Source organism: Jaculus jaculus, chromosome 17, assembly GCF_020740685.1.
Source record: "Jaculus jaculus isolate mJacJac1 chromosome 17, mJacJac1.mat.Y.cur, whole genome shotgun sequence".
In the NCBI taxonomy this organism is placed as follows: domain Eukaryota; kingdom Metazoa; phylum Chordata; class Mammalia; order Rodentia; family Dipodidae; genus Jaculus; species Jaculus jaculus.
This window is the reverse complement of record NC_059118.1, coordinates 20,249,851-20,272,553: the sequence shown is the minus strand read 5'-3', so window position 1 is coordinate 20,272,553 and position 22,703 is coordinate 20,249,851. Positions and strand designations below refer to the sequence as shown.

Below are 22,703 nucleotides of genomic sequence, written 5' to 3'. Positions count from 1 at the left end.
CTCTGACCTTCACCAGAACTGAGGTCCAGCCCAGCCCCAGGCCTAGGCGGAGTGGTCCCAGCCTCCCTTCCTGAGCTTGCACCCTGAGCTCGTCAGGCTCTCCACTCTGAAGGAGGCCCCGTGTGTGCCTCATAGCCAGCTTGCCCGGAGCCCTGAAGCAAGGTGACGCTAGGGGCATATCATGCCGGATGATATGTGACTTGGAAGAGCAGAGGTTAGAAACAAATGCTATTTCTGGGATGGATCTTAGTGGTTTGAACCAAGGGCAAAGCAGAGCTCAGAGCAGAGGGCAGGAAGGGGAAGAAGACAGACGGACCTCCAAACACAAGGAAATTGCATGGTAGGGGCTACATGACAGGGGCCCTTGAATAACCTGGATCTGACACCACACTTGCTTGGGGCATCAAAACAGATATCCAAGCTGGGTGGTGGTGCACGCCTTTAATCCCAGCACTCGGGAGGCAGAGGCAGGAGGATCGCGGTGAGATCGAAGCCACCCTGACACTACATAGTGAATTCTGGGTCAGGCTGGGCTAGAGCAAGACCCTACCTCAAAAAACTAAAAATAAATAAATAAAATAAAATATTAAAAAAGTGGAGGGACAGTACTGCAATATCTTTACTACAACTTCCAAGGCTCAGGGTCCATTGTGGAAGAGGTGGCAGAAAGAATGTAAGAGCCAAAGGAAGGGTAGGACTCCTTACAACGTGCTCCCCCCAGACACAAAATGGCCTGGATATCCTTGACCTCACAGTGCCTGACACTACCTACACAAGACCATCATAAGAGGAGGAAAAGATCATGATATCAAAATAAAAGAGACTGATTGAGAGGGGGAAGGGTTATGATGGAGAATGGAGTTTCAAAGGAGAAAGTGGAGGGAGGGAGGGCATTACCATGGGATTTTTTTGTTTTGTTTTGTTTTGTTTTTTGTTTTTTGAGGTAGGGTCTCACTGTAGCCCAGGCTGACCTGGAATTCATTCTGCATTCTCAGGGTGGCCTCGAACTCACGGCAATCCTCCTACCTCTGCCTCCCGAGTGCTGGAATTAAAGACGTGCGTCACCACACCTGGCTCTTTCTGTTTCTTTTTAAAAATTTTTCCCAAAATTTATTTTTATTAACAACTTCCATGATTATAAAAAATATCCCATGGTGCCGGGCATGGTGGCACACGCCTTTAATCCCAGCACTCGGGAGGCAGAGGTAAGAGGATCGCCGTGAGTTCGAGGCCACCCTGAGAATACAGAATGAATTCCAGGTCAGCCTGGGCTAGAGTGAGACCCTACCTCGAAAAACCAAAACAAAAAGAAAGTCAAGTGGCTTTGAATTTGAGGTCAGGACCCCTGTCCTGAGTGCTCCTCCTTTCTCTCTGAGCCCAGGCCGCTAGGAAACCTTGACTTAGATTCTAGGCCAGCAGCAGAAGCAAATGTAGCATGAGCTGACGATTATAGGAGCTGGAACAGCATGGAATTTGTCACCATGGAAGTAGGTCAGGGAAATCTTCAAACAGAGGAACTAACTGCAGGCGCCCACAGCATCCCAGGGTGCAGTGCTCCTCGGTCCCAGGCCAAGGATGACCCAGGCTGACCAAGGAAAGTAGGGGCTCCTGCTTCACACAGCGGCAGGACGCCCTGGCCTTTCTCCCTGGCTCCATCGTGGGGATTTCCCTCCTTTGCCAGGTGAGGTGCCCTGAAGGTCCGCCCGCTCCTAAAGCACCCCAACTTAACCTGGCCTCCATGTGCTGACCCTCCCAAGAAGCCCACACAGGTAGGTGACCCTTTAGGGACTGTCTTTGCCGTCCTTGGCCTTTGGAGGGTCTTGCAGAAGGACATCCTGACACAATGGTGACCTCAGGATCTGTCCTGTCTGTCTTCACAAGTGTATAAAGCATTGGCCTGTGTGAGGAAGGTGAGCGCCCACTGTTGGGGGCTGGGCACTTCTTTTGTACCAGGGTCTTCTTAATTTATTTATCTGAGAGAGAAAGAGAGAGAGAATAGATAGGTGTGGCAGGGACTCCAGCCACTGCAAACAAACTCCAGATGCATGCACCACTTTGTGCATCTGGCTTTATGTGGGTCCTGGGGAATCGAACCCCAATCCTTAAACTTTGCAAGCCAAAAAAAAAAAAAAAAAAAAAAAAGCCTTAACCACTGAGCCATCTCTCAAGTCCCCGTACCAGGATCTTATACACCATCTCTAGTCCAGCAACCTGAAGGCCACCCAGCTATAAAAGTGGCAGTGGGGAGACCTGACCAAAAGCTGGCACTTCTGAGAGAAGAGGAAGGGAATCAGGACCCATCTATTAAATAGGCTATGGCAGCCGGGTGTGGTGGCGCAACGCCTTTAATCCCAGCACTCTGGAGGCAGAGGTAGAAGGATTGCTGAGAGTTCGAGGCCAGCCTGAGACTCCATAGTGAATTCCAGGTCAGCCTGAGCTAGAGTGAAACCCTACCTTGAAGGGTTAAAAAAAAAAAAAGGCTATGGCAGCAGGGGCCGAAGCAGAGACCTGTGGCTCCATTTATGTGGGTATGTGGGGTGAGGTGGGGCATCCTTCACCATGCCTTGCTGAGCTCTGCCCCCTGGTGCCAATCACGCACAACCTTTCCAGGTGGCTAATGAGGGCCCTGACTCCACTGAGTAATATTGGCCTCATTAGGTAGCTAGGACTGCCCAGGGGATGGGGTGGCGGATGCTGGGCCCCGTGGGGACTGGCCAGACAGCAGTCTGTTAATTACCTGAAAAATCAGACAATTAGGCTTTCTGCCACCCGCCTTCCCACATCCTGCTGGCCCCTAATTACTGAACGGCTGCCGAGCGGGCTGGGAGTGACCTGGATTCGGACTGAGGACCGGCTCCTGCCGTCTCCTCCGTCCCCCGCTCCTGCCTCTAGCACAGACAGGGATCTGGGGTGAGGTGTGTCTTTCAGGGACCCTCCCTTGCAGCCCTCGCCCACCCCCCCACCTCAGCTCCCTTCTTGGCCCTGGACTCCTTCCTGCCCGCTCTGCACTACTTTTCCTGCCAAAGCAGCTCTGGGAGAGAAGAGAGGGACTGGGTTCTAGAGACACTTAAGGAAGTATGTGGGCTGCTAGAGGTGGGAAGATGAGCCAGAAAGGAGAGGCCCAGGAGGATTGGGATTGGGAGGGGTGGGGTGGAGAGATGGCTTAGCGGTTAAGCGCTTGCCTGTGAAGCCCAAGGACCCCGGTTCGAGGCTCGGTTCCCCAGGACCCATGTTAGCCAGATGCGCAAGGGGGTGCACGCGTCTGGAGTTCACTTGCAGTGGCTGGAGGCCCTGGTGCGCCCATTCTCTCTCCCTCTCTCTATCTATTTCCTTCTCTGTCTGTCTGGCGCTCTCAAATAAATAAATAAAAATAACAACAACATAAAAAGAGGATTGGGAGGGTGACACAGGGGCTGAAGCTCCCCTCCGCCTGGATTTATTTAAAAAAATATTTTATTCATTTGTTTGCAAGCAGAAAGAGATACAGAGAAGAAAGACAGATAGAATGGGTGCTCCAGGGTCTCCAGCCACTAAAATGGGCCCCAGATGCATGCACCACTTTGTGCATCTGGCTTTACATGGGTACTGGGGAATCAAACCTGGGTCTTTTGGGTTTGCCGGCAAGCACCTTAACCACTGTGCCATCTCTCCAGTCCCGTGTGTGTGTGTGTGTGTGTGTGTGTGGTTTTTTGAGGTAGGATCTCGCTCTAGCCCAGGCTGACCTGGAATTCACTATGTAGTCTCAGGGTGGCCTCAAACTCACAGGGATCCTGCTTTTGGTCAGGAACTTTCTGTCAGCAATAAGAAGGCAACTTTGGGCTGGAGAGATGGCTTAGCAGTGAAGGCACTTGCCTGCAAAGCCTAAGAACCCAGGTTTGATTACCCAGCACCCACATAAACCAGATGCACTAGGTGGCGCATGTGCCTGGAGTTGGTTTGCAGTGGCTAGAGACCCTGGCGCACCTGTTCTCTCTATATATCATAAATACATACATAAAAATAAAATATGGCTGGGCGTGGTGGCGCACGCCTTTAATCCCAGCACAGGGGAGGCAGAGATAGGAGATCGCCATGAGTTTGAGGCCACCCTGAGACTACATAGTGAATTCCAGGTCAGCCTGGGCTAGAGTGAGACCCTACCTCAAAATAAAATAGCTTCTTCCTCAGGAAAACCCCAAATGGTGGATGGTACTAATGCAGTGGGAGGGGCCAGAGGACTGGGGGGCCCAGCCTTCCGTGGATGAAGGGGGTTTCGGCAGCAGTCTTTGGGGTGGCTTTGGTGGGGGCTGGGGCTTCGGGGCTCATGGAGCCAAGGCCAAAGACAAGGAGTGGATCCCCGTCACCAAGCTGGAACGCCTGGTCTAGGACATGAAGATCAAGTCTCTGGAGAAGATCCATCTGCTCTCCCTGCCCATCAGGGAGAAGATTATCGACTTTTTCTTGGGGCGTCCCTTGAGGATGAGGTTTTGAGGATCATGCCAATGCAGAAGCAGACTTGCGGGCCAGGTTTCAGGCTTTTGTCACCATTGGGGACTACAACGGTCATGTCGACCTCCATGTTAAGTGCTTCAAGGAGGTAGCCACTGCCATCCGAGGGGCTGGCATCTTGGCCAAGATCGCCATTGTGCCTGTCTGGAGAGGCTACTGGGGGAGCAAGATGGTCAAGCCCCACACAGTCCCCTGTAGAGTTACAGGCCACTGTGGCTCTGTGCTGGTGCGTCTTATCCCTTCCCCCAGGGGCGCTGGCATTGTCTCTGCCCCCGTGCCCAAGAAGCTGCTGATGATGGCTGGTATTGGTCACTGCTCCACTTCAGCCAGGGGCTGTACTGCCACCCTGGGCAACTTCGCCAAGGCCATCTTTGACGCCATCTCTAAGACCTACAGCTACCCTGACCCTTGACTTCTGGAAAGAGATTGTGTTTACCAAGTCTCCCTACCCAGGAATCCACTACCATCGTGTGAAAGCCCATGCCAGAGTCTCAGTGAAGAGGACACAGGCTGCAGCTGTGGCTACCACATAGGGATTTTATACAAAAAAAAAAAAAAAAAAAGTGAATTAAATCTGTTAAAAAAATAAAATATAAAATAAAAAGAAGCTAGCCAGGTATGGTGGCATATGCCTTTAATCCCAGCACTTGGGAGGCAGAGGTAGGAGGATCGCCGTGAGTTTGAGGCCACCCTGAGACTACATAGTGAATTCCAGGTCAGCCTGGAGACCAGAGTGACACTCTACCTGGAAAAAAAAAAAAAAGAGGAAGAGGAGAAGCAGCAGCAGCAGCAGGTAAATGAATTGTGTTGGGCACGTAGCTCAGTTGGTAGAGCCCTTGCCTAGCACACAGATAGCCTTCGGGTCAATCCCCAGCACTGAATAAACGGCATAGTGATGCACACCTGTAATCTTAGCAATTAGTTGCTGGAGGCAGGAGGACTCGAAGTTCTAGATCATCCTCAGCTCTTGAGTTTGAAGCCAGCCTGGGCTACATGAGACCCTGTCTCAAAAAACAACAAAATAAAATAAAGGCATAGTGGCGCACACCTTGAAACTCAGCCCTCGAGAGGCAGGTGGTAGGAGGGTCACCATGGGTTCGAGGCCAGCCTGAGACTCCAGAATGAATTCCAGGTCAGCCTGGGCTAGAGTGAGACCCTACCTTGAAAAAGCAGAAAAAAAAAAAAATGTTAAGGTTGCCCAACCAGCTGGCCGAAGTGGGCCCCATGTGCCCTGGCCTCCCGGTGTGATCCTGGCGCCAGATAGACAGGGCCACAGCAGCAAGGTAGGAGAGAGCCAGGCAGAAGACTGGCCTGCACTGGATACAGACATTTGGAAGAGAGCTGACAAAAGTCACAGATTCCTGTCCCTAAGTCCAACTGCATGAGGGCCCTCTGCAGGTCTTGCTTGCTTCCACCCTGTGAAGCAGTCCAGGAACCCTCCCTGGGCTGCCTTTATACAGATCCTGATACTCTGTGGCCCAAGACCAGAGGCTGGGAGCTGAGTCTGGGTGGTGGAGGTACAGCCACGGAACTCCCTTCCCTCTCCCCTCCTCTCCTCTCCTCTCCTCTCCTCTTCTCTCCTCTCCCCTCTCCTCTCCTCTCCACGGGTCTAGGCTTGCTGACAATCACTGGGGTAACTGTCCCATGCTCCACAGACCTAATTGTGTGGATACCTAAGCATTTCCTGCTAAACTCACGTGGTGATTACTAAAGAGACGTGGGGCCTCCAGTCCCACAGAGTCAGAGCCATGTGACGCATGCACACTTGTGTATATATAAATGTTCACGCAGCCTGTAGCCCTGGCTGCCTGGCAGCCTCTGGGCCCAACTGTATTGCCTTGTCAATACCCATTAGAACAGCTTGTGCCTTCACAACTGCAGGGTGGTTCCAGACACTGGGCTCTCCATCTCTGTGGTCTCATTCAGTTGGCCACGTACTTACAGCCGACTGAAGTCTGAGGGCAGGCCAGGCCTTATTCTGTGACAGCCCCTCATGATGGTGGACTCGGTACGTGACACACAGAGGGGACCCTGTACCTGTATTAAATGGAGAGGAGAAAGGGAGAGAGAGAGAGGGAGAGAGAGAAAAGGGGGCTGGAGCCGGGCGTGGTGGCGCACGCCTTTAGTTCCAGCAGTTGGGTGGCAGAGGTAGGAGGATCGCCATGAGTTCGAAGCTGCCCTGAGATTACATAGTGAATTCCAGGTCAGCCTCGGCTAGAGTGAGACCCTACCTCAAAAAAATTAAAAAAAGAAAAAGCAAAGGGGGCTGGAGGATATATAGGAAACAAGGGACTTATGCAAGGTCCCTTAGCCAATACAGGAATTGAACCTGAGTTCCCACATGCTGCCTGTGTTATCTTGCATCAGCCTGATCAACCGGAATCACAGGGTTAGGGTTAGGGTTCGGGCTAGTAGCAGTTTCTATTTATGTTGACCAGGGCCCTGGGAAGAGGGGTTGTCATTGGTCCCATTCCATAGTCCACAGCCTGCCATCCCACATTTCCTCCAATGAGGCTTCACGGGACCCCTTTAACAGGTATTCTCACTGCCACCAAGGATGTGGGAGGCGTGGCCACTACCATGAGATGGATCCAAAGCCAGAAAGCCAGGGGCTGTGCCTCAAGATAGCCAGGGCCTCCTTGCGCCATGGGGAAGGAAGTAGAGGCCACCACAAAAAGATCATACTAACTGGACCTGTCCTTCTGCCTCCTCAATGGACAGGGCTAAGAGCTCTAGGTTCTTCTGGGGTGACGGAAGAGGAAACAAGACCCCCCCACGCCCCGCCCAGCAAAGGGATGGCTAACGCATCACAATTGTCTTGCGAAAGGCTATATCTAGTTCCTGTCACGAAAAGCCAGCAAGCCATGGATGTTCCCATAATCTTTTCCAAATGCCTCATTTCCACCGTCTGAGCAGCGAGGATCCCAAATGGAAACCCTGGGTCTTTCTTTGCTCTCTTGCATAGCTTGGCGGCTGACACAAGAAGACATTGGATGTATACGTGTTCAATGCATAGGGAGCAGGTCGGATGGTCATGGGATAGGTTCGATGACTGGATGGTGTATGTAATAGATTACCACAATGTGAGTGGCTTGAAGCCACACAAATTTATTCTGAGAGGGGTCTCCCTGGGCTAAAAGCTCCTAGAGCTGCCTTCTGGAAGCTCGAAGGGAGAATCCACTTCTATGACTTTCCAGCTTCTATGGGATTCCCATTCTCCTTATCTTCCAGCCTTTTCTCTATCTTCACGGCCATCTATGTTGGGCCAAGTCCTTCTCACACTGCCATCTCTCTTTTGAGCCTCCCCTCGCCTCCTCCAGGACCCTTGCGATTGCATTGGGTCAACTCAGATAATCCAAAATCATCTTTTGATTCCAACTCCAGACAATTAGCAGCCTAAACTCCATCTGCAACCTGAATCACCCTTTGCCATGTTAAGAAACATAATCACGGGCTCTGGGGAGGAGGACGTCTTTGGGGAGTTATTATTCTGTTGATCACAGATGGATGGTTAATTGGTTGGATGGTAAGAGGATGGCTGGCTGGTGAATGGGTGGATGGCATGATGGATGGCAGACAGGCTGAGTGCCTACAGTGAGGACGAACAGCTTGAGAGCAAACCTGTTACCGCCCGTCTTCCGCACTGCCTCCTCTTCACGCAGATAAAGAGCCCCAGGCCCGGGCTGGAGAGATGGCTTAGCGGTTAAGTGCTTGCCTGTGAAGCCTAAGGACCCCGGTTCGAGGCTCGGTTCCCCAGGACCCACGTTAGCCAGATGCACAAGGGGGCGTACGCGTCTGGAGTTCGTTTGCAGAGGCTGGAAGCCCTGGCGCGCCCATTCTCTCTCTCTCCCTCTATCTGTCTTTCTCTCTGTGTCTGTCGCTCTCAAATAAATAATTTAAAAAAAAAAAAGAGCCCCAGGCCCGAAGAGGAAGCTTCACCAGGCCCTGAGTGTCTTTTCTTTCTTTCTTTCTTTCTTTCTTTTTTTTTTCCTGCATGTCTTTTCATGGAAAGTTTTTTTTTTTTTTTTTTTTTGCTAATATTTTATTTTATTTATGAGAGAGACAGAGAGAGAGAATGGGCACACCAGAGCCTCTAGCCACTGTAAATGAACTCCAGATGTATGTGCCACCTTGTGCATCTGGCTTACATGGGTACTGGGGAATCGAACCCCAGTCCTTAAGCTTTGCAATCAAGTGCCTTAACTGCTAAGCCATCCTTTCCAGCCCTGGATTTTTTTTTGTAGGGGGGTTTGAGGTAGGGTTTTACTGTAGCCCAGACTGACCTGGAATTTACTACGTAGTCTCAGGGTGGCCTTGAACTCACAGTGATCCTCCTACCTCTGCCTCCCAAGTGCTGGGATTAAAGGCATGTGTCACCATGCCTGGCCAGCCCTGGAATTTAAAAATATATATGTATATTTTTTAATTTATTAGAGAGACAGAGAGAGAATGGACAAGCCAAGGCTTCTAACCACTTGCAAAAGAACTTGACTCAAGCGTCACCTTGTACATCTGGCTTATGTGGGTACTGTGGAATAGAACGTGGGTCCTTTGGCTTTGCTGGAAAGCACCTTAGCTACTAAGCCATCTCTCTATCCCCTTTAAAGTTTCTTTTTCGTTAAGAGTTTTTACTTTTATTTATTTATTAGAGACAGAGAGAGAAAAAATAGGCACCGCAGGGCCTCTAGCCATTGCAAACTAACTCCAGACATATGCACCACCATGTGCATCTGGCTCATGTGGGGCCTGGAGAATTGAACCTGGGTCTTTAGACTTCGCAGGCAAGTGCCTTAACCATTAAGCAATCTCTCCAGCCCTACAGTTTTTTCCTTCTAAATATCTTATTTATTTATTGGAGGGGGGGTGCTGATAGAGAGAGACTATTCATGGATTTTTTTTTTTTTTCTTTTCATGGAATTTTATCTCTTCAACTGACTCTGGCACTTTCCTAGGTGGGCACCTTTGTCTCACCTATCAACTTGGCACTTTAAGCTAAGTGTTTGGCCCTTCCTTCACCTAGGGCGGAATTCTACAGAGTAGGGAGAGAGACGAGCACAGCCCTGGAACCTACTCACTTGAGTGGAACCTCTTAGTCAATGACTTGTATGTCTATCCTTTGTTTATCTGTTTAAATATAATGCGATCAACTCGCTACAGATGACTGGGCTTCTGCGTGAGAATGAAAATACTTAATAGCAGAGGCCAGTAAGTTAAAAAGGAGACATAAAGGGAAGAGAAAGGAAGGGAGGAGAGTACTGAATAGGTTGGTATTATATATATGTAAGTACAATGATTGAAATGGGGAGGTAATATGATGGAGAATGGAATTTCAAAGGGGAAAGTGTGTGGGGGGGAGAGGGAATTACCATGGGATTTTTTTTTTATAATCATGGAAAATGCTAATAAAATTTTTTTTAAAAAATAATAAATAAATAAATATAATGTGATCAAAAGCTGGGGATGTGGCTGGGTGTGGTGGGGCATGCCTTTAATCCCAGCACTCCAGAAGGCAGAGGTAGGAGGATCGCTGTGAGTTCAAGGCCACACTGAGACTAAAAAGTGAATTCCAGATCAGCCTGAGCTAGAGTGAAACCCTAACTCGAGAGAAAAAAAAAAAAAAAGAGTCCATGAAGGAAAATCCCCACTGAGCCTCCTTCACCCAGCTCCCTGTCCCTTCCAGTGTTCCAACTCTTGTCTTGTCACTCCCTGGCCTTTTGTAAACAGTGCCAGCCTATTCCTATGAACCCCTCCAACTATATTTAGTTTTTGCTTTGGGGCTTTGAACTAAATGTGGCCTCTTTCCCTTTGCTGCCTACATCCTGTTATTTTGGTTTGGATTCATGTATATGGATATATGAGCGGTAGTTGATTTCTGAATTCTGTCACTGGATATTCCTGGTGTTCCTAGTTTCCCTTTCTGAGTAGTGAGGCTAAAAAAAAAAAAAAAAAAAAAAAAAAAAAGTCCTCAGGGGCTGGGGAGATAGCTTGGTGGTGAAAGATGCTACTTGGAAAGCCTGACAGCCTGGGTTCAATTCCCCAGTATCTATGCAAAGCCAGCTACACAAAGTGGCACATGTATCTGGAGTTCTTTTACAGCAGCAAGAGGCCCTGAAATGCCCATACTGTCTCACAAAATAAATAAATACAAATTATAAAACAAAAACTAGGGGCTGGAGAGATGGTTCCATGGTTAAGGCACTTCCTTGAACACCCTGATGGCCTGGGTTCAATTCCCCAGTACCCATGTAAAGCCAGCTGCACAAAGTGGCACACATGTGCCTGGAGTTCATTTACAGTGGCAAGAGGTTCTGGTGTGTTCACACTCATTCTCTCTCTCTCTTTCGCTCCCTCTTTGTAAATAAATAAATAAAATATTTTTAAAATGTTCCCATTCCTGGCATGGTGACACACTTTTAATCTCAGAACTCAGAAGGCAGAGGAGGATTGGCTACCCTGAGACTACATAATGAATTCCAGGTCAGCCTGGGCTAGAGGGAGACCCTATCTCAAAAAAAGGGGGACCTGGAGAGATTGCTTAGCAGTTAAGGCACTTGCCTGTGAAGCCTAGGGACCCAGGTTTGACTCCCCAGAACCCACATAAGCCAGATGTACATGGTGGCACATGTGTCTAGAGCTCGTTTGCGGTAATAAAATAAATAAATAAAGCATATATTAAAAACGAAGTTAATTGGGCGTGGTGGCACATACTTTTAATCCCAGATTTGGGAGGCAGAGATAGAAGGATCACTGTGAGTTAGAGGCCACCCTGAGACTACATAGTGAATTCCAGGTCAGCCTGAGCTAGAGTGAAACCCTACCTTGAAAAACCAAAAAAAAAAAAAAAAAAAGTCCCCAAGCTGGGGTGGAGGATCCTGTCCTCAGAGTTATTTATCATGGTTGGCTCCCATCCAGATGGGTAGATCACCCCTTTTCTTTTCCTCAGAACCCTTGCATCTGCTGCCATGTCTACTGGCACCCCAGAATGAGGCTTCTGTGACCTTCAGCTCACCCTGGGTTAGGGACTGGAAGGGGTCCAGGTGGAGGCACAGCTGTAAGACTTTTCATATTGGAATCCATACTCAGGGACCCCTGTCCCAAGTCTCCCATAGGCACCTCTGATCCCCTAGACCCTTGGTTCACAACAGGAAGGAATGGTAAGAACAAGACTGCACAGTCACTTAGTGCTGGGTTCAAACGTCCAGCCATCACATGTCTTGGGCAAGTCATGCTCCTCTTCTGAGATTCAGTTTTCTCAAGTATGAAGTGGGGACAATTAACCTTAGGACTTCCATTTCAGGGTATTTCAGGGTGGCAGAGGGTGCTCAGTGAAGGCAGAGGAAGCTGATGTTGGGGTACTGCTGTTTTCCTTGCATCTTCTTTTTTTCTTAATTTATTTTATTTATTTGTGAGAGGAAAAGAGGCTGAGAGAGAGACAGAGAGAAAGAATGGGTGCACCAAGGCTTCCAGCCACTGCAAACAAACTCCAGATGCATGTGCCACCTTGCGTATCTGGCTTACATGGGTCCTAGGGAACCCAGGTCCTTTGGCTTTGCAGGCAAGTGCCTTAACCGCTAAGCCATCTCTCCAGCTCCCCCCCACCCTTTTTGTTTGAGGTAGTATCTTATTTTAGCTCAGGCTGACCTGGAATTAACTTTGTAGTGTCAGGGTGGCCTTGAACTCATGGCAATCCTCCTACCTCTGCCTCCTGAGTGCTGGGATTAAAGGCGTGCACCACCATGTCCAGCTTCCTTGCTTCTTTTTATTTTTCTTTTATTTTATATACTTTAAAGAATGTTTAATTTAACTATGTATTTGAGAGAGAGAGAGAAAAGAGGCAGAGAAAGAAAAAGAATGGGGGCTGGAGAGACGGCTTAGTAGTTAAGGTGCTTGCCTTTGAAGCCTAAGGACCTGGATTCCCCAGGACCCATGTAAGCCAGATGTACAAGGTGGTACATGCATCTGGAGTTCCCTTGCAGTGGCTGGAAGCCCTGGTGCGCCCATTCTCTCACTATGTCTCCCTTTCTCTCTGCCTATTTCATGCTCTCAAATAAATAAGTAAAAATAAAATATTGGGGAAAAAAAAAAGAGAGAATGGGTGCACCAGGGACTTCAAAGGCAAGCACCTAAACCGCCAAGCCATCTCTCCAGCAACTTAAATATTTTTATTTATTTATTTGCAAGCAGAGTTAGAAAATAGACAGACAGAAAGAATGGCCTCGAGCACGCTGCAGACAGACTCCAAGGTGCATATGCCACTTTGTGCATCTGGCTCTACGTGAGTGCTGGGGAATTGAGCTCTGGTTATTAGGCTCTGCAGGCAAGTGCCTTAATCACTGAGCCACCTCTCCAGAGAGCTGCTGTCAGGTTCTTCAGAAAGCATCTAAGGGCATCTGACCCAGTCCCCTTTGGAGATGAGGAAACTAAGGCTCAAGGTGTGAAGACTTCTGTCCTCTTCTCTGCTCCGAGGCTAATGGGTCCCACCGCAGTCTGTCCCTTCTCCCTGTGAGTGCTCAGGGGTTGCTATGCCCCCTGGTCACGTGTGCTCCTTCTCCCTACTCTGTCCTGGTACGGATGGCAGAGAGGGAAGTGCTGGTGGCATCACCGTCCCAGAATGCAACAGTCCTCTATGAACCTCTAGAACTCCCATGTTCTCTGACCAGTGGTCCCAGTTGTGTCAAAGGCTGTTCTGAAGGGTAGACACAGGCATAGGGTCCTCAGCAGGCACCCAGGGGTCGGCAGTGAGTTGAAACCCGATATACCCTCTGTGGATACAAGACATGTGGCCCATGTGATGGGGATGCAGTCCAAGACTTGGTCTGCACCCAGCTTTCAGATGAGGAAATTGAACTCAGTGTCACAGACAAGGAAAAGGACACGAGCCCAGATGTACGCCTCTGCCTGATGCCTGCATTCCTGGGCAGAGGGCCAGCCGCAGGGCTTCCGGGAGCCCAGCCCCCTGCATACAGTATATGTGGAGAGATCTTATTCAAACACAGGCTGTGTTCGCTGGAAGGATTCTCCGTACGCCCCCACCCCACGCCACAGCACCTCGCCGCCGGTCACTCCCAGTGCTTCAAGAACTGGAGGTCAAGGCTGCTCCCCCCTCCCCCACAACCCTACTCCAGAACCCGGGGCCCTCAAGCAGTAGGCCTGAAGCCTGGACAGAAATGGGTGAGGAAGGACCAACTCCCTTCCCCACATTGCATCCCCTCCCCACGAGCCAGCACTCGCCCTTCTCTTGTTTCCTCTCAGGGAACCCCCTCCTGGCTGCTACCGCATTCCCTCCAGTGCCACCCCCGCAACACCCCCCCCCCCGGGCCCCTCCTCTGCGCCAGGGTGGGAGCCGCAGCAATTCGAGTTATTTTTAGCCAAGCTGCATGCATCCTCCAGGAGATTCAAGTCAAGGGGAAGCCGCCCCCGCGCCTCCAGGAGCTGCTTGCGGAAAGCGATCGATTAAAACCAGTGCCACGTGGGCTGGGCGCCAGGCGGGCAGCAGGCGCTGAGACAGGCAGAGCGAGGACAAGGCCTCTCCCTGGCTGGTTCCGGGGCTGGTCTGCATTGTTAGGAACGGCGTGGGGGGGGGGGGGTTGTTGGGGGGCGGCAGGGTAGGGGTGTAGGGGCCAGGGGAGAAACCTCACATGCCCTGTCACCTCAACCCACTGCCTCTGCCCACATTGAATCGGGAGCCCCCCCCCCCAGCTACGCACCTCCATTCTTTTTGGCCTTTTGTTTGTTTGTTTGTTTTCCTTGGTAGGGTCTTACTCTAGCCCAGGCTGACCTGGAATTCACAGCGATCCTCCTACCTCTGCCTCCCGAGGGCTGGGATTAAAGGCATGCGCCACCATGCCCGGCCTTCGGGCCTTTTTTTTTTTTAAATGAAAGAGAAAGAATGGGCGTGGCCTCCAGCCATGGAAATCGACCCGACATGCACCACCTTGTGCGCCTGTGCAACCTTGCGCTTGCCTCACCTTTGTGCATCTGGCTCTGGTGGGAACTGTAGTCAAACGTGCTTCCTTAGGCTTGGCAAACAAGCGCCCTAACTGCTAAGCCATCTCTCCAGCCCCCCTTTTCTTTGGCGGGAGTGGGGGGGAGACAGTTATGTAGCCCAGGCTGGCCTTAAATTTGCTACGTAGCTGAGACTGGCCTTGAACTTTTGAACCTCCTGCCTCGGCATTGCAAGCCCCTGCCACCGTGCTCAGCTCAATTCATTCTTTGTCCTTTGGGAGAATTATTGCATGGGTCGGGACAACCCTGATCCCTCTGACTGCTACTGGCCTTTGGGAATGGAGACAGTGAAAGCACAAAGCCAGCGGGGCAGGAGGGCGGTCTGGGAGTTCACTGGGACGGTGGGTAGGTAACTGAGCCAGGCCCCTTGAAATGAATGGGTCCCAAGATGCCACCACGATCTGCCGGGTGGGCGAAAGGAAGTGCATAGCTCAGGGAGCTGCGGGCTGCTTGTGGCTTAAGAAGGGCTTGGGGGCTGGAGAGATGGCTTAGTGGTTAAGCGCTTGCCTGTGGAGCCTAAGGACCCGGATTCGAGGCTCCATACACCAAGGGTAAAAACTTTCCAAGGAACTCCAGCCTGTCCCCCAGCCGCAGCCCGCCTGTGGCCCTCACTGCCATTCCTTAGCTCAACCCTCTCTGCCCGACTGCCACATATTCCCCGCATACCCTCGGGCTAGTCCCTTCTCCTTGACCTCAGTTTCCCCACTCCTAAGGTTGATGATTTTCAAGCTCCAGCTAAGTTTTGCTGAGGAAGGGAAGCCTCGGGCCTGACATCTTTGGGAGATGATAGTCCCCTTGTTCTTTCAAAGGAATTCTTTGAAAGGTCACGTCATCCTGCCCTCTCTCCCCCTTCAAGGGCCCTCCAAGATCCCCAGGGAGGGGCGGGCGGTCCTGGGAGGCAGCCAGGGCTTTTTAACCCAGGGCCGGGTGGTGAGCAGAGAGCTCTCTCCCCTACCCCAGGCCTCTCTTTAGCCTGAGCTGGGAGGTTGGAGGGGGCGGGGGGGGGGGGGGAGACAGACTAGAAGGCATCCAGACAGCAACGGGTTACTAGAGAAAAAAAAGGGGGGCCAGAAGGGGTCTGTGGTTGCCAGGGCAACAACATTGCTGGGGCCAGTGGAGGCTGCTGGGGAGGGAAAGGAGAGGGGTGTCCCTCCCAGCCCTCAGCCTCATTCTTCCTGTTCAGATGCTCTTTGTTAAAAAGGAGTCCACTTAGCTTCCTATTGTGACTGGGGGGTGGGAGCAGGAGGTGAGGGAGCCACTTGGGGGTTCCTTTCTGCCCAACAGCACCCTCCTACTCTATCCCATCCCCTCCCTCCCACCTCCCTGCTGAGCTCAATTCTCACCTGCCAGTCCTTGCTTCCCAATGCTAGTGACCAGCGCTGATTTGAGCTGACAGGAGCCTGTCCCCCTCCCAAGAGGGCCTAAGTGGAGGCACAGCCAATACTCAGGAGCCCCCTCACTCCAGGCATCTGTTGGCCTTAGAGGTCAGGGATGACTTGTCACCAGGACACCACTGACAAAGTCACTGAATCCCGTGTGCTGTCTCATGGGATTCAAACCATCCTGTGCTCCTTTGGGTCCTGGGGGGCAACCTTGACCGCAGTAGGACTCCCCGGGGATGTGGAAACTCTAGCAAGTTGTGAAATGGGTCACAATAGGCCCATCCTTGGCCCAGGCTATGTGGCCTCAGGAGTAGAGCCCCCAGCCTCCAGGACACACAGCCAGGCACTGGGAGAAGTATTTCTGATTATTTGGAGGTTCCTGCCCCCCCCCATCCCCCGTAGGGTTTCACTCTAGTTCAGGCTGACCTGGAATTCACTATGTACTCTGAGGGTGGCCTCAAACTCACAGCAATCCTCCTACCTCTGCCTCCTGAGTGCTGGGATTAAAGGCTCAAACTCCCAGCTCTTTTATAAAAAATATTTTTATTTGCATTTATTATTTGAGAGAGAGAAAGAGGCAGAGAGAGGAAGAGAGAGAGAGAATGGGTGCACCAGAGCATCTAGCCACTGCAAACTCCAGACACATGTGTCATCTTGTGCATCTGGCTTATGTGGGTCCTGGGGATCAAATCTGGGTCCTTTGGCTTTGTAGGCAAGTGCCTTAAGCCATCTATCTCTCCAGTCAACCCCCCCCTCACTTTTTTGAGATGGGGTCTCACTCTAGCCCAGGCTAACCTGGAATTCACTATGTGGTCTCAGCCTGGCCTCAAACTCAAACTCCTACCTTTGCCTCCTTGAGATTTAAGGCCTGCACCACCAAACCCAATTGACTTTTTCTTGAGCCCCCTCTAGGGGAGGACCCCTCATCAACACTTCAGGGGTTTGGATTTCCAGCGTAAAAGAACCAGTCCAGAGTAGGCAGACTGGCTCTGTGTGTGTGTGTGTGTGTGTGGGTGGGTGTGTGTGTGTGTGTGGGTGGGTGGGTGGGTGGTGGTGGTGGTGGTGGTGGTAGTGGGTTGGGGAGTGCGGTGAGAAGCAGTCTGGAGGTTGCTGGGGCTTCCCACGGGAGACGTCGGAGCCGGTGCCGGCTCTGCAGCCCGCCTCCCGCCGCCGCCTTCCATCCGCGGTCCCACGCTGCCCCCCTGTGGACGAGCTCACTGTCCTGGGCTTGCGGTGCAGCCAGGACCTGTGAGCTGGGTTGGCCAGGTGCCTTCCCACAGGGGGAAAAAATCAAAGCCTGGGGCTGAAGGGGTCTGGGTGATAAACAGCAATAGGGCTTCCAACTTCTGCTGGAACTGACAACGCTGAGACCCAGACTGATGTTTCACACTGCCCACAGCACCCTTTCTTCTCCCAAGAGCGTTGAATTCCATCATTTAGCTGCTGCTTGCATATTTCTTATGTTTCTAATTAATTTATTTATTTGAGAGAAAGAGGCAGAGAGAGAGAGAGAAAATGGGCACACCAGGGCTTCCAGCTCCAGCAGTTGAAAACAAACTCCAGATGCATGTGCCATCTTGGGCATCTGGCTAAGGTGGATCCTGGGAAGTGGAAGCTGGGTCTTTGGCTTCACAGGCAAGTGCCTTAACTGCTAAGCCATCTCTCCAGCCCCATTTTTCTTTCTTTCTTTTCCTTTTCTTTCCTTTTCTTTTCTTTTCTTTTCTTTTCTTTTCTTTTCTTTTCTTTTCTATCTATCTATCTATCTATCTATCTATCTTTTTTTTTTTTTTTTTTTTTTTGGTTTTTCGAGATAGGGTCTCACTCTAGCCCAGGATGACTTGGAATTCACTATTTGTAGTCTCAGGGTGGCCTTGAACTCATGGAGATCCTCCTACCTCTGCCTCCTGAGTACTAGGATTAAAGTCATGTGCCACCATGCCTGTCCTTACTTTTTAAATTTTCAACTTTTTTGTTGTTGTTGTATTTTTGAGGTAGGGTCTCACTCTAGCTCAAGCTGACCTGGAATTCACTATGTAGTCTCAGGGTGTCCTTGAACTCATGGCAATCCTCCTGACTCTGCTTCCTGGGTGTTAGGATTAAAGGCATGTGCCACTACTGGCAAATTTTCAATTTTTATTTATTTTATTTTTTTACGTGGTTTTTCGAGGTAGGGTCTCACTACTCTAGCCCAGGCTGACCTGGAATTCACTATGTAGTCTCAGGGTGGCCTCGAACTCACAGCAATCCTCCTTCCTCTGCCTCCCCAGTGCTGGGATTAAAGGCGTATGCCACCATGCCTGGCTTTCAATTTTTACTTATTTATTTGAGAGAGAGAGAGAGAATATGGGCACACCAGGGCCTCCAGTCACTGCTAATGAACTCCAGACACATACACCACCATATGCACCTGGCTTACATGGGTTCTGGGAAGTCAAACCTGGGTCGTTAGGCTTTGCAGGCAAATACTTTTACCACTGAGCAATCTCTCCAGCCCTTGCATATTTCTTGAGTCAGGAAGCTCACTACCTCTGTGCGCACACCATGGTTTTAGAGGGAATTCTGGTGGTCCAAGTGTCCTGTCCATGGAGCTGCTATTTGGCTCTCTCAGTCAAAACTTTGCCTTTGCCCCTTGCCTGGACGATTTGAGGCAGATCCAGAGCCCAATGGGGTGCTCAGGGGCCTCCTCCACTCTGCCAGTCTTCTCTGATTCTAAAAATCATTAATATAGGCCCTCTACTGAACCTTCTGTGGTCTCCATCTCTCTGGGAGGCTGGGGACCCAGTACCCTCCTGAAGGCTATCAGTCTCATCCATCCCACCTTTTCTCTGGGTCCTGTTCTCTCTCTCTCTCTCTCTCTTTTTTTTTTTCCCCCGAGGTAGGGTCTCACTCTAGCCCAGGCTGCCCTGGAACGCACTCTGTAGTTCCAGGTTGGCCTCGAACTCACGGCAGTCCTCCCACCTCTGCCTCCCGAGTGCTGAAATTAAAGGCGTGGTCACCATTCTCAGCTTGGTTCTCATTTTGGGTATCTACCTGATGCTGATTTTCTTTCTCTAAACCCTGAGGTTCTGCGGGGAAGGAACATGGACAGACATAGCAGTGATCGAGAAACCCACCGTGTGCTCCACAGAGTTTGGTAATTTGCTGAAGTTACTATTTAATCCTATCAGGTTAAACTATCTCCCGTCTCCTCCTCCTCCGTCTCTCTCTCTCTCTCTTTCTGCTGGGGATGGTACATACTAAGCAAGCAAGTGCTCTGCCACTAAGCTTCATTCCTAGTGCACTGGCTACTATTCTTAGCCCTATTCCACTAAGAGCTGAGGTTCAGCAGGCCGAGCTCTGCGTGCAAGAGAAGAGCTGACGCTCAGCTCTGTGAAATCCCTCCAGGCCGGCCAGCCTCTTGCCCTTCAACATGTCATCTGCCTGGATTTGTGAAATGTGCACATTTAATTCCTCAAACATTTATCAGGTCCACACATACACCCAGGACTATGAAAGAGACTGCAAACAAACAAGCCAGAAAAAAAAAAAAAAAAAAAAAACTAACCCCAGATGTCTTCAATCTTGTTACTTTGCTAAGCAGGCGCCATGGGACTTCATTGGGGCTGAGAATTGAAGGACTCAGAAACCAGAGGAAGGCTTCAGAGTCACCAGTAGGCCTAAGTTTCTGTTTCCCAGCAAGGCTTAAATAAGAATTTAACAGTTGGGCTGGAGAGATGGCTTAGCGGTTAAGCGCTTGCCTGTGAAGCCTAAGGACCCCGGTTTGAGGCTCGGTTCCCCAGGTCCCACGTTAGCCAGATGCACAAGGGAGCGCGCGCGTCTGGAGTTTGTTTGCAGAGGCTGGAAGTCCTGGCGCGCCCATTCTCTCTCTCTCTCCCTCTATCTGTCTTTCTCTCTGTGTCTGTTAATAAATAAAAAAAAATAATAAAATAAAAAGAATTTTTAACAGTTACTGAAAAAAGATCACAAATTGCTTATACCATACATTTCTACAGTCATAAGACAAGCTGTTTAAGTTCCTCAAACACACACAGCCAATCACAATGAAGGTTGCCTAATCTGCTTGACATTCCCCTAGCCCCCTGCCCACCAGCTCTGCCCCCCAGCATCCTAAACCTATCAAAAAAACACAAGTGCAGTTACTGCTTAAATCTACCAATCATGTAACCATTCCCCTACTTCTTTGTTCAAATCCCTATAAAAAAAAAAACCTGCCCACTGCTGCTCAGGGCTCTTGTACGGATCCACTGCGTTGGTGAAGTCAAGAGTCCGAGCTTAAGCCTGAAATAAAGCTCCTTGCCTTTGCATACATGTTTGGTTCTCCTTGGTGGTCACTGGGGGTGCCGAGAACTGGGCATAACATTTGGGGGCTCGTCCGGGATCTCCCCCCCCCCAGAGATCCTGAGGACCCCCAACACGTGGGGCTCAGGTTGCCAGCTGGTAAGTGTGTTTCTGTTTTCGTTCCTTTTCTTTTTTCTCCCCCCCCCTTTTTTTTTTAACTTTCAGTTTGCCAGCAAGCCGCATCTGCAGCATCTGTAATTCTGTTATTCTAATCAGGTCATATGTCCTGGTGGATGTACCATAAGGACAGACCTGGAGGAGGCACGAGATGTCCTGCCCCCTCATCTGAGTGGGGGCTCTGTCCTCTGGGACAGAGCAAACCTGCTAATCTGAGTGGGGGCTCTGTCCCTGACAGAGCAAACCTGCTGGGAAGACCTGCTCCCATCTGTACCGTGTTTGGCATTATTGAGCCGTCCCCTAAGGACTCAGACTCTTCTGGCCACCACGGATCTGAATCTGTAGCGCACATCTGAGTTTTTTGGGCCCTGTGTGTCTGTGTTTTGTGTCTTGTGTCTTATCATTGCCCTAATCCTATGGACATTCCTCCCCTGACTCAATAACATGGGACAGATTCCTTCCTCCCCTTTAGGGCTCTGGAAGGACGTCAAAGCAGTTGCCCATAACAACGGGGTAAACTTTAAAAATGACAGACGGATCACATTTTGTTCCTCTGAATGGCTACCTTCAATGTAGGATGGCCACAGAGGGGACCTTTCATCTAAATACTATACTTGAGGTTGGAAAAAATTGTTTTTCGCCCTAGGAGTGGACACCCTGATCAAATCCCTTATATTGTGACCTGGAGGAACCTGATAGAGGAGCCTCTCCCCTGGGTGAAGTCTTTCCTCCCTTCCTCGCCCCCTCTTTTACAGGTGCTGGCAGTTACACCCAAAAGAGACACCAAGCCCACTGCTGTAGCCTCAGCCCCAATTCTTGAGGGGACACTGATGAAATGGATGGGGTGGGTGAGTGCTCTGCCAGAGGGACTGGGAGACATTGGCCCATGCAGCCTTGCCTCCATGTTTTGAGGGCTGGCAGGTTTCTCTTTCTCCTCTATTTTTGGTTCGCGCCATCGCGTGGGACCAGACACGACAAACTGGCAACTGATGTCTCTTGGCCAAGGCCACTCTTCGGTATTGACTAAAGGCCAGTCATCCTCTGCCTGGACCCCGACAGCCCGTTGGGTGTTGGCAAAATCCCTCTATCTATTTCTCTCTGACACAAAAACCCGGTAACACAATGACCTCTTAAAAGCCTGTAGGGCAGGTCGCTGGCCTCTTAAACTTGTGGACAGGCTCACACCCGGAGCTCTGGGGAATCCCCCAGGTGCTAATCAGCCCTCGGGAATGTTGCCCTCTGGTCTTGGCATTTCTAATCTTTCTCTGCCATGGGTAACATTGCCTCCCACCAATATATATATATGTATCTCGGATTCAGTGGAATAAGAGCTCTTCTGAAAGTTAAGGAAATTAGCTCTCCCAGAGGGAGACAGGCTCCTTTTGGGAAAAAGTTGTCCAGGTCATTTCTGGATTTCTAGGAATCCATGTGGACCCACGTAGCTTATCTGGCTGGGAAATAAGTTCAAGAAGGAAACTTGCCCTCACTCCCTTTAAACAACAAAACTACAAGCCAGCTTTGCAAGTGCTCCAAAGTGGCTTGGGTCAGAATCAGGTGGCAGACAGACAATGGCGCCTCTGCCCATGCAGGTGCCATGTCTCTGCCTCCTCTCCCAGTGGCCCCCAGCAGGACCACTCCTTCTTCAGCAGTCTCCCAGTGGGCCGCCTTCTTCAGAGGCCTCCTGGCAGTCCTGGAGCCCCCCCCCCCCTTTTTCCCTTCAGGTAGTAAGAATCCTTGGCCTCCTGGCAGTCTTCCTTGGCCATTACCTCCACGTGTACTAGACCAGACCCCTGGGGAGTGCCAGGAGCAAGGTAGGGCTGATGTAAGGGGTATACAAGCCCCACCCAGCCACAACAGAACTCCAAAAAGTGGCAAGAGGAAAAAAAAATTTTTTTTGTAATATCCTTAAAAGGAGGAGACAACTGACCTGACTCCTAGGCCAGCCTGCCCCAAGATAACAACAATAATTGCCTTAGTTTAATGTCTTATTGATATAAATGACATAAAATTGTCTTTAGACTACTCACTTGTTAATAAATAATAGGATTGATTAATTTGGTGTAGTTTTTTCATAATAGCCTTATTTAAAAAGGTGGTTAATAATAAGATAAATTGATTAAAAAACTGGAAAAAAATTTTCAATGTTGGGACATAGAGTGCTCATTAAAAATGCTTTTTGAGTGGTACTTAGATAAGAATGTTAAAGTATGTAAATGAGGATGTGCGTATATAGAAAAGAATTTTCAAGCTAAACCTAAATGCCGTGCCTAAAGTTAGAGATCTTCCAATGGTTTATAAACTCTTAAGGATACTCTAAAAGTTTTATATAGGGGGCTGGAGAGATGGCTTAGCAGTTAAGCACTTGCCTGAGAA

General features: G+C 50.2%; 1 pseudogene; it reads left to right on the top strand.

The window, feature by feature from the left end:
* Window positions 1-4,194: 4,194 nt before the first annotated feature.
* LOC101614895 lies at window positions 4,195-5,021 on the top strand (annotated as a pseudogene).
* The last annotated feature ends 17,682 nt before the right edge of the window (window positions 5,022-22,703 follow it).